Raw genomic sequence first — 13,889 nt, forward strand, 5'->3', positions numbered from 1 at the left:
TCTTATGCACTGAACTAGACATCTGATCATAGAAGGCTACAGAAGGAATTACCCTTGCTCATTAGCAGTCTTCTGCCATACATATTCAACTTCCTGAAGATTGGAATGAGCCATTCTTGTTCACCAAGAAGGACAGAACAGCTTCCATAGGCCTTTTTTTTTTTTTTTACCCCAGGCTGCTTGATGAGTGCCTCTGTCTCTGAAAGGATAGTGTCTCCAATAGCCGTAATGCTCCTCATCTTCATATACACATTTGGAGAGGCTTCAGCTGGCTCTGATGTCTCCCCTGACAATCCTGTGCACCTCTTTCCAGGATATTTTGCCTGTCCTTCTCTGCAAGCTGAGAATCTTCCTTCTATTGCCAGCAGTCATAAATTTCCAGTTTCCCAGTCTCTGCAGTTTTTATTCACAGGTTACTTGATTATAATCTCTATCTGCTATTCCTCCATATTATGAGGCTCGGGATCTTGCTTTTGCAAAGATCCTATTATCTCTTGTTTGATCTGTATCATGCTGCACAGATTCCTTGGATCTTTTTTCCTTGGCAACTCAGTACCTTGAACAGAGTGCGCATCCTATGGGCAAGGCCAGAGCCCTCTGCAACATCAATCTTAGGGACAGGCTTTATGCACTCCCTGAAGCAACCTAAGATCCAGAGTTCACTTCAGGTCAAGGCCTCTGATGTATGAGGAACAGCTGCTACTGACCATACACTGTGACACATTAGTACCATCATTCCTGTATCATTCTGAGCTGACTTTCTGTGCCCCATTGTATCCCTCTTGTACTAACTTCTCTGACAACTACCAGTGTGTTTCAGCTGCTACTGTTTCCTGGGCTCTAGGAGCTGCACTCTTGTCTAATAATTCTACTGTTGCTCCTTAAACACTAATCAAACAGTTGTTTGACACTGCTTGATAAAGTCAGCTGAAGTCAAAATGCACAGGTAGTTCATAATAAGAATTAATAAGGAGGTAGCGAAGAGAAGCTCGTGTATAAGAGCTGACAAACACCTCCAGAGGCTGGCTGTAAAATGCAGCAGTGAGCCACCAGAAGTCCCGGAAGCAGCAGCTCCCAGATGTTTACTGAAGCTTCTTAAAGAGGAAGCCTGGAAGCTGCCACACCTGCTAGGTCTCATACTGGTTGCCACTGCTGCAGTCTTAAAATAGTGACAAATTGTATTGCAAAAGAACAGCAGGACTTCTGAGCTGCTGCACCACCCACAGAGCAAGCCCATACAGCATCTGGAAGAGGCTTCATTAACTCTGCTGCACAATGAAAAAGGGAAAGGAGGCAGAAAAATGTTGCCAGAAAATCACTGTGGGCCATATTTAGTTCAGAAGTCTGAGCAAGACACCTATTCCACATGGTGCAACCAGAAAGCAATCCTGATGCAGCCACAACTTCCATCCATGCTCCTCCACTGACCAATGAGGAGAATCTCCAGCTTTCCCTTGCGGCCACAGCAGGGGCCTGTGCTACCACAGCTGTGCCAGGAACATGCATCACCCTGAATTATGCCAGCAACAGTTGTACCTCTATGGAGCAGTTACTATTTTCAGTGGAAATCCCCCTTTCTCTCAGTTTCCACTGGGGTTACCAGGTGAGCTTGAAGGAGCTCCATACTCTCCTCAGCTCTTCCACTTGAGCCTAAGGTTGTGTCCTACTCTCACATGATTTCACTGCAGTTTTCCAATTGCCACCATTAAAAGCAATTGCAATTACATTTATAAAATTACGTCTACAGACATCTCTATCCACCTTCCCCCCAGTAAAAATGAACAACTAAAAAAGAACAGACTGTTAACTGCTATTAGAATTGAATCTTAAAAAGATGAATGTATTTCAGATAGAAGGGTTGAACTGCAGCAATATGTAACCATTCAAATGAAAAAATCCACCAGTGCTGCTGAGCAAAGTTCACTATTGCAAAGTTTAAAAATACTGCTTACATTTTATTAGAATTATGGATTTTTTTTCAGTTCAGAAATCTTTAAATATTGAATAAGTTACGTAACGTTGAGCCACTAGACTGTAATATGAGATTACTTTATTAAATATATATGTTTCTCCTTGAAAGGAAAGCTTTAAAACAAATTGCTATGCAGAACTTAAAATAATTTATTTTTCTTTCTTTACTTTCACTAGCAAGAATCTTATTAAGCCTTAGTTACCCTAATTAAATTGTTTTATTAACTTTGGCCAGTCTTAAAAATCGACATGTGCCAACATGTTAGCCTGTTGGAGCTTGCTATGTTGTGGCATTTCAGCCACACCATCCATCTGCCTGACTAATCATTTTCTGAATCAGTAAGAACATTTTTATTTATTACAGTTTCAATGGATTTTTTTTTACCTAAAAAGAATATATGGATACAGATACCACCAAAACTGAATTATATTTAAACGTCAGCATTTTACTGTTTTTAGTTAGTAGGAAGTGATATTCAGGGTCTTGCTGACCACATACCACTACTGTATATAAACTCACCCAGTCAGTTAAAAATTTTGACTTTGCTGGTAGCAGTATGAAGGCACAGATTCCTAGAACGCAATGGAGTTGCATACATTTATTTTTGGTTTTTTTTCTCTTTCATTTTCCCTCCTTTTTTTTTTTTCCTCTTCTTTCTTCTTGTTTCCTTTTTGATTCTTTTCCCCCTTATCCCTTTCTTTCTGTATCTCTCCACTTTATTATTTCACCCTTCTCAATCTTCCCTTTTTCTCTGTTCTTTCTTCTCCCTTTTGTCTCTTCCTCTTCTTTCTTGTTCTCTCCTTTTGTTCCTTCTTCCTCCTTACTTTATGTTTTAATTGGTCCGCTCTCTTTTCCTTTTCTGAATGCTTTCTCTTCTCTTTCGGTTCACTTCTCTATCCTTTTTCTTTTTTCTTCCTTTTTCATCTCTTTTTTTTTTCCTCCTTTCTCTTCTCCCTTGCTTTCTCTCTCTTTCCACTTGTGATGGACTAGCCTTGTCCAGCAGACAACTGCCCACCCAGCCACTCACTCACTCTCTCGACAGGAAGCAGAAGAGAGGATGAAAAACTCGGGTAAAGACAGGGAGATTGCTTACCAGTTACCAGCAGACACAAAACAGATTTGACTTCAACTTGCATGTTAAAATAGATTTGGGTAGCAAAAAACAAAGACTTAAAATAAAATGGAGGGAAAAAGCCAACAAAGAACAGTGAGGCCACCTCTGCAGATATCCACTACCAAAACCTTGCAATGGACATCTTTTCTTTCCCTCTTCTCTTATTTTTGTTTCCTTTTCATTTTTCTTTTTCTCTCCCTTTCTCGCCCTTTTTCTTCTTTCATCTCCTCTCTTCAGCCTTTCCCTCTCCTTCCTTTATCTCCCCTTACTTTTCTCTTTCCTCCTCTTCTCTCCTGCCTTTCTCTCTCTCTCATTCTATAGTATCATAAACCTTCAAAATAGTTATACCTTTTATAGCAGAAACATACAATAATAAATCTTTTTGTGAAATAAAAACAACTAAAACACTAATTTTCATTTTATTTTTGTTTACGTCTATTCAAGATGAAGAAAGGGTAGCACTTCTTACAACCAAAAATTCAGGGAAACCCCCACAGGTTTTTTGATTTTTTTTCCAATTTACTTTTACTTTTCTATTTACTTTCAGTTGGGCATGACTTTTTAGAGAATAGAATTCAGAATTTTGGAAGTAAATGTCAAAGCAGGGGGTAGTTATGCAGACATATACTTACTTTAAGAATAAAAAAAAACGTTCTCAATCCAAGAAAAAACAGAGGTTAGAATGAATATGAACACTCTTTCTACATCTTTAGTTCGTATTCTACTAACCAAAGAAAAGATTAAAAGTGATTTTCTGAAGCCTACTGTAAAACATAAAAGAACAAATTAAAATAAACATTAATTCCCTTTCAAAAGTTGTATCGATGTTTTTGTATGTATTACTGTATTAAGCATGTATGCTTTAATCAACCCCAAGAGAGGCGGAAAAAACTGATGTAAAGAACGAGGAGAAAGGGAATACACATAAATAAAGATGACTTCCAACAGAAAGTTACTGTTTTCCAGAATTACTCATTGCTTCAAAGATAATACCTATAAGCAAAAAGATATTACCTTACATTATATCAAAATAAAAGTATCTGCTATAATTCTGCAGCCTAATAACTGCCAAGTATTTCTTTAAAATATTTTTGTTAAGAATTTATGTCTGCTTGCAAATCCTGAAATAAATACAGAACTGGCAATCGCGATACATCCTGTATCTTTAAAAAATATAGCAATGTAAGATTTACTGTATTGGTTCAAATTAAAGTATTTGGGTGGATGTAAAACATTTAAGTTATGCTTGTGTGCACGGGGGAGTTCCATTTGGCAAAACAGCAGAGCAAAATGTTTTTTTCTTTCCCTCAAAGCACTGAGCAGATACTTTTACTTTTGTGTTATAACTTAATCCAGCTGTCACTGCAATTCATCCTATGGTGGAAGATATTCTTTTTTTTGACTCAGAACAGTGCATTAAGTCTGGAAATGACAGAATTAAACTCCTATTAATCATGTAACTAAAACATCAATCTCATTTCAAAATGTCACAGAAAAAAAAAGTTTTCAAGTTCTAACAATAGTAAACATCAAATAGTTCCTAACGGTATAACATTGATAACTAAAATGAATACATTAACGTTTTAGACTGGCCGTACTTGATAGGCACAGCATTCTACTTGAAAGGAGCTCAATTCTGCTGAAGTCATTAACAATTTTCCTTTGAATATAGGGGTTGAGATATATGTACAAAGAAAGAGTCAAAGAAACGTAATATAATGTAGCATCACATGAAAAATTCAGCCTTTATCAGAAATCAGTAAGTTTTCTATCAGTCATCCTGGTCACTATACGAAAATATTTTTAATGAAGAATTAAACGATATATTAAATTGACAGTATCAACCATCTCATCAACTCAAACTCCTACCTTTTTAGTCTTTGTTCTTATACAAATGGCTTTTTTCTAAGTGCTTCTGCAGTAATCCATTTAATTTGTACACCCAGTAGGTACAAGCTCTAAGAATTGATTGGTAATGCTCAGTTACATTCACTGTGATGTCAAAAGTGCAAAAAAAAAATCTTCCAGCTACAGCCTGTCACCAGTTTTATTTCCTCCACACAGAATGTGGGTGTCTAAACTTGCCTGGGCCACACTGAGTGAAGATGAATTGTCTTGGGTCACATATAAAACATACAGTTTATGTAAGTAACAAGATTCCTTTTTTTTTTTTTTTCTTTTTTTTTTCTTTTTTGGTATTTTTTACTGAAGAAAAAAAAAAAAGGGGTAACAAAAACACAGAACTATTGAGTGGAATATTTGCCCTTGTTTTTGTGAAACTAATGCATTGATTGGTCCCCGGTTTGATGGAAGTAGTTGCAATTCTTAGTGAGCTCTCAAGGTGCCCCATCAGGTTTTGATCTAATTTTATTCTTCCTATGCTTCATCCTTAAAAGCAGCTCTTCACAAAGGTACGTACTGCAAAAAAACAATGACATGAATAAGGCACGACTGTGGAGAGGGATTTTACTCTCTGCTAAGACATGGTTTATAAAAGTCTAGTAAGGAGATTTATTTTTTTTTTTTTTTACTTGAATGCCTGATTGCAACTGTATACAATCCTCTTGAAAATCCCCAGGTAATGCATTTATGTTGACTGAACGTGGAGTTGCAAATATACAAAAAAAAAAAATGTTTTCTTTCAGCAACCTTGGGTATTTTTCACTGTTCACAGGATTGTGTTTCGCAAATGTATCAAAATACATTTTCATACTTTCTATGCCACAGCTGTTAAAAAACTACTTTAACACATTGACTTTGGAGACCGTAACTGTTGTGGTCATTTTGTTTTGCGCTGAGGTGCAAAATAAAATGAAAACAAAATAAATTGGGCAAAAAGACCTCTGTCCTCTTCTTTTATTTTAGCTATGGAGAACTAACAGCAAAACAATTCTTTGTAATGCTTTGAACTTTTTCCCACACGGTTTTCGCCACTAGAAAAGCTGCGCAGAGGATATATATGAGTATAGTTCTGTGATTTACAATTCTACATGCATGCACGTAAACTGCGTGTATGTATCTGCGTGTAGAAACACGTGTCTATAAGTACATTTACACACAGAAGCACACACTTTCGTACTTCCAGTATTTTATTTATATTTTTACTTGATACATTTTGCTTGATAGTACTTTGTTAACACTGTAAATATTTGCCAGTCATACAATTACTGGATTTAGCACACAGCCATCATAAAACAGACTGTCTTGCTGACAAATTATATGAATTACAAACAGAATATGGGAATTTTCCACACTCCTGAAAGAAAACCATATCTTGCTTAAAACATGTTTTTCTTTCAGATAATGCTAGGGTAAATAAGCCGAAAGAAGTTTAAGCACTTTTCATAATAATTCTGTTTTGAAATGAAGACTGTGCATGCCATTTAATTTCATAGTAATTAAGAAGACTAGCTGTGAAACTCAAAATAAAATTAAATGGAATTGCTATCAACCAACCTTAGACTGGAAAAAAAAAATTCATGTCTGTAACAGATTTGCTGAACAAATATACCTGATGGTGGCTACAGTCCTTGGACAGTGGAATTCAGAGGCTTTTTTTAGCTCTCACTCTATAAAAAGATAGAATTTTAAATGAATTGTGCACGACTAAGAGAACTAGTACATTTTTCAGCTCCAGCTTCAGCTATATGAAGAAAATAAGAGAAAAATATTTCCATATATTTCCCCTTCAGTTAATAAATGTTTTAATTACACATAGACTGAAAAACATGCCTATGTCTTTACAGAAATATAAAGACATTCATGGAAAGCTTATCCAGAAAATAAATTATTACTAGAAAATAATGCCTTCATAGAAAGCTTGATGATGTTTTCTTCCTCCACATTCAAGTGAAATGCATTTAATTCAGTCTGCCAGAAATGGCTATACTTCTGCTCTGTGAAAAATACGCTTATAACGAAAATAAATATTTGTCAATTTACTGAATTCTTAGCAGAAAATCTGTAATGAATTGACTGTTGTAGTTTAGTTTAGGTTTGGGTTTTTTTGTTTTGTTTTGTTTCTGTGGAATACTAGAAGTAGCATAAAAAACAGATTATACCATTCTGTGGGACATTTTGTGTATGTCCCTTAAGACACAGTGCTTAGAAATAAAGACAATAGAAGTCAGCTGTGGAATAAATGAAATTCAAAGCAGTATTTAAACCTATTGTTTATTACTAAGTCTTCAATGCAAAAGTGGAAAGCAGAAAACAAATCAAATGTCAAATATATCATAGAATCACTCAGGCTGGAAAAGATCTTAAAGATCATCGAGTCCACAACAAACAAATTTCAGTTGGTAACTAATAGGTTGAAACCCAGAATAATTAATTCTGCGCCTGCAAGAAAAATCAGCTTCTTAGGTTACTTGAATTTTTCTTGCAGGTTCAAGCCTTCAACAGCTTAAACTCTTTTTGTAAAGAATATGTTACCACAGAGTTCATTCAAAAGATGACTCTTTTGAGCTAGTGTTCATAGCATTCTGTGGTTCAAACTTTGATACATATATGGCTACTACTGCCAGGCTTATGTGTTGAATCTCTTTTGCCCAGGAGTTCCTAAAGGAAAAACAGAAGATTACTCTTGCCTTTTCTAAGCACAAGAGAGCCAAACAGACTTGATAACTAGCGAACAACAGTTCTTGCACTGTGCTTCTAACTAACACGGACTGATATTCAGCTTTCTTGAAGGTCTTGTTTCAGACTTTTACTTAAAAACGCTAGTTTATCTCCAATATGACAGATCTTCATTTCAGAACAATGACAAAAAAAATAACACCTTCTGTCAAATCTCACTTTCACAAATAACTTTTAGAAAGTTTTGGCTCTGGACAATAGGAGATGCATATTTCCAGTAGACTGGAAAGCTCTTCTATGCCCTAGGTCCTCTTAAGTTGAAAGATGCTGGCAAAGCAGGCTGGTAAAGGTACTGAAACCAAAGAAGTTACACCGCTATCTATCCATCTTCTATATAGTTCTGCTTCAGTTTATACAGCCACAGGCAAAGGTTGGACAAAGGAACTGATAAAACACTGTAGAATGTGGAAGGCCTCACCTCCTCAACATTAAAAAGAAAAGAAATCATGCTTAATAAGGCACTATGCTAAGGAAAGCATACAATTCATAAAGGAAAAACACCAAATAGCTTGCACTGCAGGGAGGATGGATTAATCATCTAGTGAAACTTTTCTAGTTTCTCTAAGTATCTGGTTATTTTCAGCTTGTCTGTGTCTCTTGGATATCCTTATGCAATTTCTCTTTCTGAACACGCGAAGCAAAACTAAATGCAGAACAGCTCTCTAATATATAGAAACACTGCTGAAAAAACATATGTTGCATACTTAAATAGCGTTAAAAGAAAAGTTACATTTTCTAGGAAAAATGGGGGAAACCCACCTTGACACAATCTGTGCTTCATGTTAATTTTATGCATACAATAACATCAATTTGTAACTCAGGTTTCTCTTATCATCATCCTGAACTATATTATCACTTTTCAGATCCTTTCAACAGCAGTCTACATTGAGAGGCATGGCAGCAGAAAAACAACATACAAGATCAATTCTTGCATTAAGCAGAAAAATACATTAAGAAGGAATTTATTATAAAGCAATAAAGCCAGCACTGAATTTGTTGAGAAATTTACACCACTTACTTTTCACAGCTGATGCTCACCTACTTCAAAATAAAATGTCCGCTAATGGGAAGCATTGCTTTTTATTGCACAGAAAGAAACCTAGTACATCAGTCTCTGTATTGCTATCCATTATTTGTTACAATTAAGTGGCTGGATTTTCTCTTGTATTAAGAAAAAAAAAAAAAAAAAGATTATCTTTAATATGGCTTTAATATATTTTATGTATGTCTTAATTTCAGCAAAGTAGACTGTGATAAAAGGGAGTTGGGCACGCATTCAAAAGAAAATATTTTTTGCAATACAGACTGTTAAAAGCTGAAACATGTTTATCACATCACAAAATTTAACCACCGTCATTTTTCCTATTACAGTAAAAGAGATAAGATGTCAATGCTTCCATTGAATTATTAAACTTTAATATTTAATGATCATATGAGCCATTCTCCCTTACCAATGGAACGTCAAACAAATGAATGCACTGCACTAGCATAATGAACGCTCTTTGAGAAAATACAGATTAGGTTTGAGTGGAAGTAAAGGGGGAAGCAAGTCTTTAACAGACTGGATTCCTATTTTCCCAATCTTTACAAACACATTCTGGAACGCTGCTAATGGATTTAAAACAAACCACTTTTTTGCTGATCTTTAAAAAAATAAAATAAAATCAAGCAGAGTATTTCCTATCACTTCCAAGGAAGAAGGTTACAATGCTTGTTTTAGCAGCCAGACAGAGAATATTATACCAGGGCTCACTTACTGAAAAACTGAAGTACTGAATACTAGATGAGCATAAATATAGATAGAAATGTAACAATAAGATTTTTTTATTTTTTATTTTTTAAAGAGAAAACAAAAGGGAGAACTAACTGTTCTGAAATATCATCTCAACCAAGCATACAAGTGCCAACGTTGACACAATGACAAATCAGAGATGGCGTATAAGTGGGATGTCAGATGAGCCTTTCTAAACTGTTCTTAAATAATATGTTGAAGGTCCCAGCAGTAACAGAATGATGGAACTGGGCTTTTATTCTCTCAAAATTAATGCTGGAATCAAGCTAAATAAGAAAGCTTGGTTGGTCCTGAGCCAGACTACGAGCTAAATGCTAACATCTGCAATGTCAAAACTGTAGCCTTTAAAAATTTCAGGCACATCGGATGGTCAAATGAGACCATCATACATGAGAAGGGAAAACAGATGACAGCAGACTGGGGTAATTGGAGACCATGGGACTGGTGACCTAGTTAGAGAAAGAGGGAAGGATTCCTGCAGCAGAAACTCTTGGGACAACAGTCTGCACGTAGACAAGAACTTGTAGAGATAGTGCACCAGGAACACCAGTTTACTGCATAGAATATCAGAAGTAGGAGGGCAGAAGACCACATATTTGTAGCTCTTCATTTCACTTTGAAATAATTTACTTCACTTCTGTATCCTCTCTTCTTATATATGCTCCATTAATATTCCTAACAGAAAGAACAGTGTCCTCCAAAGTATTGAGTCATAGTCAAAATATTCTTCTTATTTACACTGTGCTATTTATCAAATTAAGTTATTTCCAAAATTATATGCACGCCTCAGTAAGTCTAACAAAGGCATTTGCATTTGACACGAGCATGATTTTTAGCTTGCCTGTAACATCTTGGGTACACATTACTACAAGCATTATTAAAACAAATAAACAAAAGCCACAAAACCAACACAGGTAATCTCATCAAACATGTGGGTTGATTTTACTGAACTGTTTATTGATGTATCCAGATAGAGACCCTCCATTGTCCCATTAAAGGAAGAGGAATGACATTAAAACAAAAACAAACCACACAATTTCCAAAATTTGAAATACGGAGCAAAAATGAAGAGGTTCAGACAAAAATGTAGCAACTTGAAATATATACACACACAATTCATATAATTATACATAAATATATATACAAAGGACCCATCACTAACAAAAATCATGTCATCTGTGCAATCAGCTGATGGAAAATATTTGAGAATTTCTGATTTTGAATCCATTTCATTGGCATCAAATGACAGTTTTCCAAATCAGTACAAAAACAAGATGACCACTATAGAGACATAAGCAAGCTAGCTTTAAATTCACCTTAGAACAATCATAATGCAACGTCAGGGAATCAGGAATTACCAGACCTACCCACAGGACTGCTTTTTAGGTCTGAGGTACTACCATAGTTATTTTAGGGCTACATCACTATCAAAACCTTAGATTGTAATCACAAAGGTGATTATAGAAGTTACAATTCCACGTTTGGAATGCAGCGGGGAGGAATCCCATCCAATTTTACCAAGTTAGGCTGTACTCTGGAAAAAAAGATGCTGGCTGGGAGCAGCAAGGCAAGAAGAAATAAGCCTGAGATTTTCACATGGTGAAACGTCATTAACACAACAGCCTACTAAACTGAGTGGCTCACTGCTACACCAGGACAAAAATGTGTTTCAAAAGAAATGTCTGAAATGAAAAACAGGTAAAACTGAAAGATCGTTTCTTTCACTGCTCTGCAGACAAAAATCACGTTTATAGAGGCACAAGGAAAAACCTCACATTGTCAGGCAAAAGGATGTGAACGGCTGTCCTGCGCTTTTCCCATCAAAGTTTCCTTTCTGCCCGTTCCTGGGAACAGCTACCTTCAAGACAAACCACCACTCTCCTCCAGCTGAAAGGCTCCCAAGTAAATTCTATTAGACATACACAACCACAGAAGCCTTTTAACTGTCTGTGCTCTTCCTTTAATGATCAAAGTCTTGAGACAAAAAAAACTGTGGTTCTTCCAATGAAATTTTTAAGAGCCTGTGGTTATTAGAGAGCACTTGATTTTTTTTTTTCCTTCTAAGTGAAAGATAAAAACAACGACTTGTTAATAATTACAGATCACAATGACATCTTGGAATTACTTCACAAAGAAAGGAAGTAAAAATTTCTGTCTACATGCATATGCAATAAAACAAGGAACTCAAGGTAAACAGCAGAAGAGTGCAGCCAGCTCATTTAGCCTATTTACAGAAACTGCAACATTCAGAAAGGGTTTTATTTTTAAGTCAATAGCTCTAAGGATGAAGTATTCAAAGGCTTAAAGAGACACTGTGAAAAAGATCAAAGGATTCAAAGGTAAGGGTAATATTTCCAGGAGCATGATCTCACTTCAGAGCTACAGACAGACTGCAGATCGTGTGTTTCACTCCACTGATGACTGCTCAGCAGTTCAAAGTATCTAACCCACCAGTTTAATATTTCTGCACAAAGAGTGAAAAGCTAATAAGAGTATTTTGAGATTTATTAGGGTCATACTTTGCTGCTTTTCTAGGCTCAATAGACTTAATGTATTATGATATAATTCATGATAGATATTATCAACAATGTGAAGAAGAAACAGCATTAGTGCCAGTGGCAAGAAACTCTTTTCACTCTTCAGAAAGTCTACTGTCACAACAATAAATCAGTAGATAGCTTAATCTTGCCTAGGAAAATGCAAAATATGCAGAGGAAAAAAAAAGTTAGAATTAATGCAGTAATTCTTATAGTTGAAATGAAGATCAAAAAAGAAACGTCAAAAGAAAGAAGTTTAGGATTCCTACCAGTAAATGAAAAATGGGCCAAAGAAGAGGGGTTGTTAACCTCTTCTTGACACTTCTACATGGCACTAAGGGACACCGTTTACAGATGGGTCTTTTTAGGTCACGTTGATGGTTGGACTTCTATGATCTTGAAGGTCTTTTCTAACCTAGATGTTCTATGCCACTATGAAAATGACTTGACAAGACAGGTCAGTTGTCCCATCTAAACAGCAAAGTTATTATGAAATCATCCCATTCTAGGGTTTACATTCTTGAGTTTAATGGAGGAAGAAAATAAATAGCTAGCATAGCTGTGGGCTAAAGTTAGACTTCAAAAATTAAACTTTGCTTGTTCCATTTTGAAAGTTTATTGGCTTTTAACTTGTACTGAAAATCTTTTCCAGACATGAAAATGGACAAGTCAATTTCCCAGCCATACCAAGCAAGGGGGAAAAGAAGCTACAAAAAAGCTAACACATCATCTACGGCTATTAGCATCACACATTTATCAGAATTTGGCCGGATATTTTCCTCTGGGACCCCCACAATATATATTGCCTTAGTACTGCAAATCAATTTGGAAAAAATCATAAAAAAAGAAGTATCAAGGGAAACACTAGTTCATTTCCTTCATTCAAGGTAGGATCAATTGATTCTGCAGAATTTCTGACAAATAAGTAACTAAAATGATTTCAGAGAGATCTACAGATCAGTCGCATCTTTCTCATAGCTTATGACAGAACTCAGTTATACCTATTAGAAAAAAATCTTCTTACCATCTAATCTCAATCTCTCCTTCCTACAATTTAATGACCTTGTTTCCTGTCCTGTCCATATCAGACAGGCAGAGTAATGTATTCCCTTACTTTTTCCTCTATCTTTAATGTATCCAAAGACTTAGTGTGTCTCAACTCAGTCTTCTCTTCCCTAACCCAAACACTTAATTCATAGTAATTTCTGTCCTATTTTTATCTCCCTGATATTTTTAAAATGTCTTCTGTTGGCCCTAGCCTCCCTGAAGTGTACTACCCTAAAGAGAAGGGACTAGATCATTTCTCATGCTCCTACGGGCAATTTCTGGGTAATGACAAGAAAGGGAAAAAAAAAAAAAACAAAGATGGTATTAAGATCAGAATTTTTTAGAAGAAGAAATCAGGAGAACTCAAGAGAGAAGCTTTTTTTTCTGGAAGAATCAGCAATTTTCTTTTTTAAAGCACATGACCTATTTAAATACACCGCTATGACTCCGCCAGCATCCCTTAGAGGGGGGAAAATAAAATAAAATGGCACAGGCACAGCAAAGCATCTGGCAAGTTCCTGGACTGTGTTAAGGATAAAAATCCTTAAATAGAAGAGTTAAAAAGCTGTCAGGAAGGAAGGCAGCAGTAGGTTTGATTCAAATCAGTGGGGAAGATGGAGCATTCACGTAGGAATAATTCTTTAATGTTAGGAAAATAAGGAAGAACACAAAATGAAGAAAATGAGCTTCAAAAAAATTAAACTTCAGGCAGCTCAGAGAACTGATGTGCGAGATCTCTTTTTCATCCATGAGGCAAAAGGACATTTCTGTAAGTGCAAAAATCAATAG

Source organism: Lagopus muta, chromosome 3, assembly GCF_023343835.1.
Source record: "Lagopus muta isolate bLagMut1 chromosome 3, bLagMut1 primary, whole genome shotgun sequence".
NCBI classification, from domain to species: Eukaryota; Metazoa; Chordata; class Aves; order Galliformes; family Phasianidae; genus Lagopus; species Lagopus muta.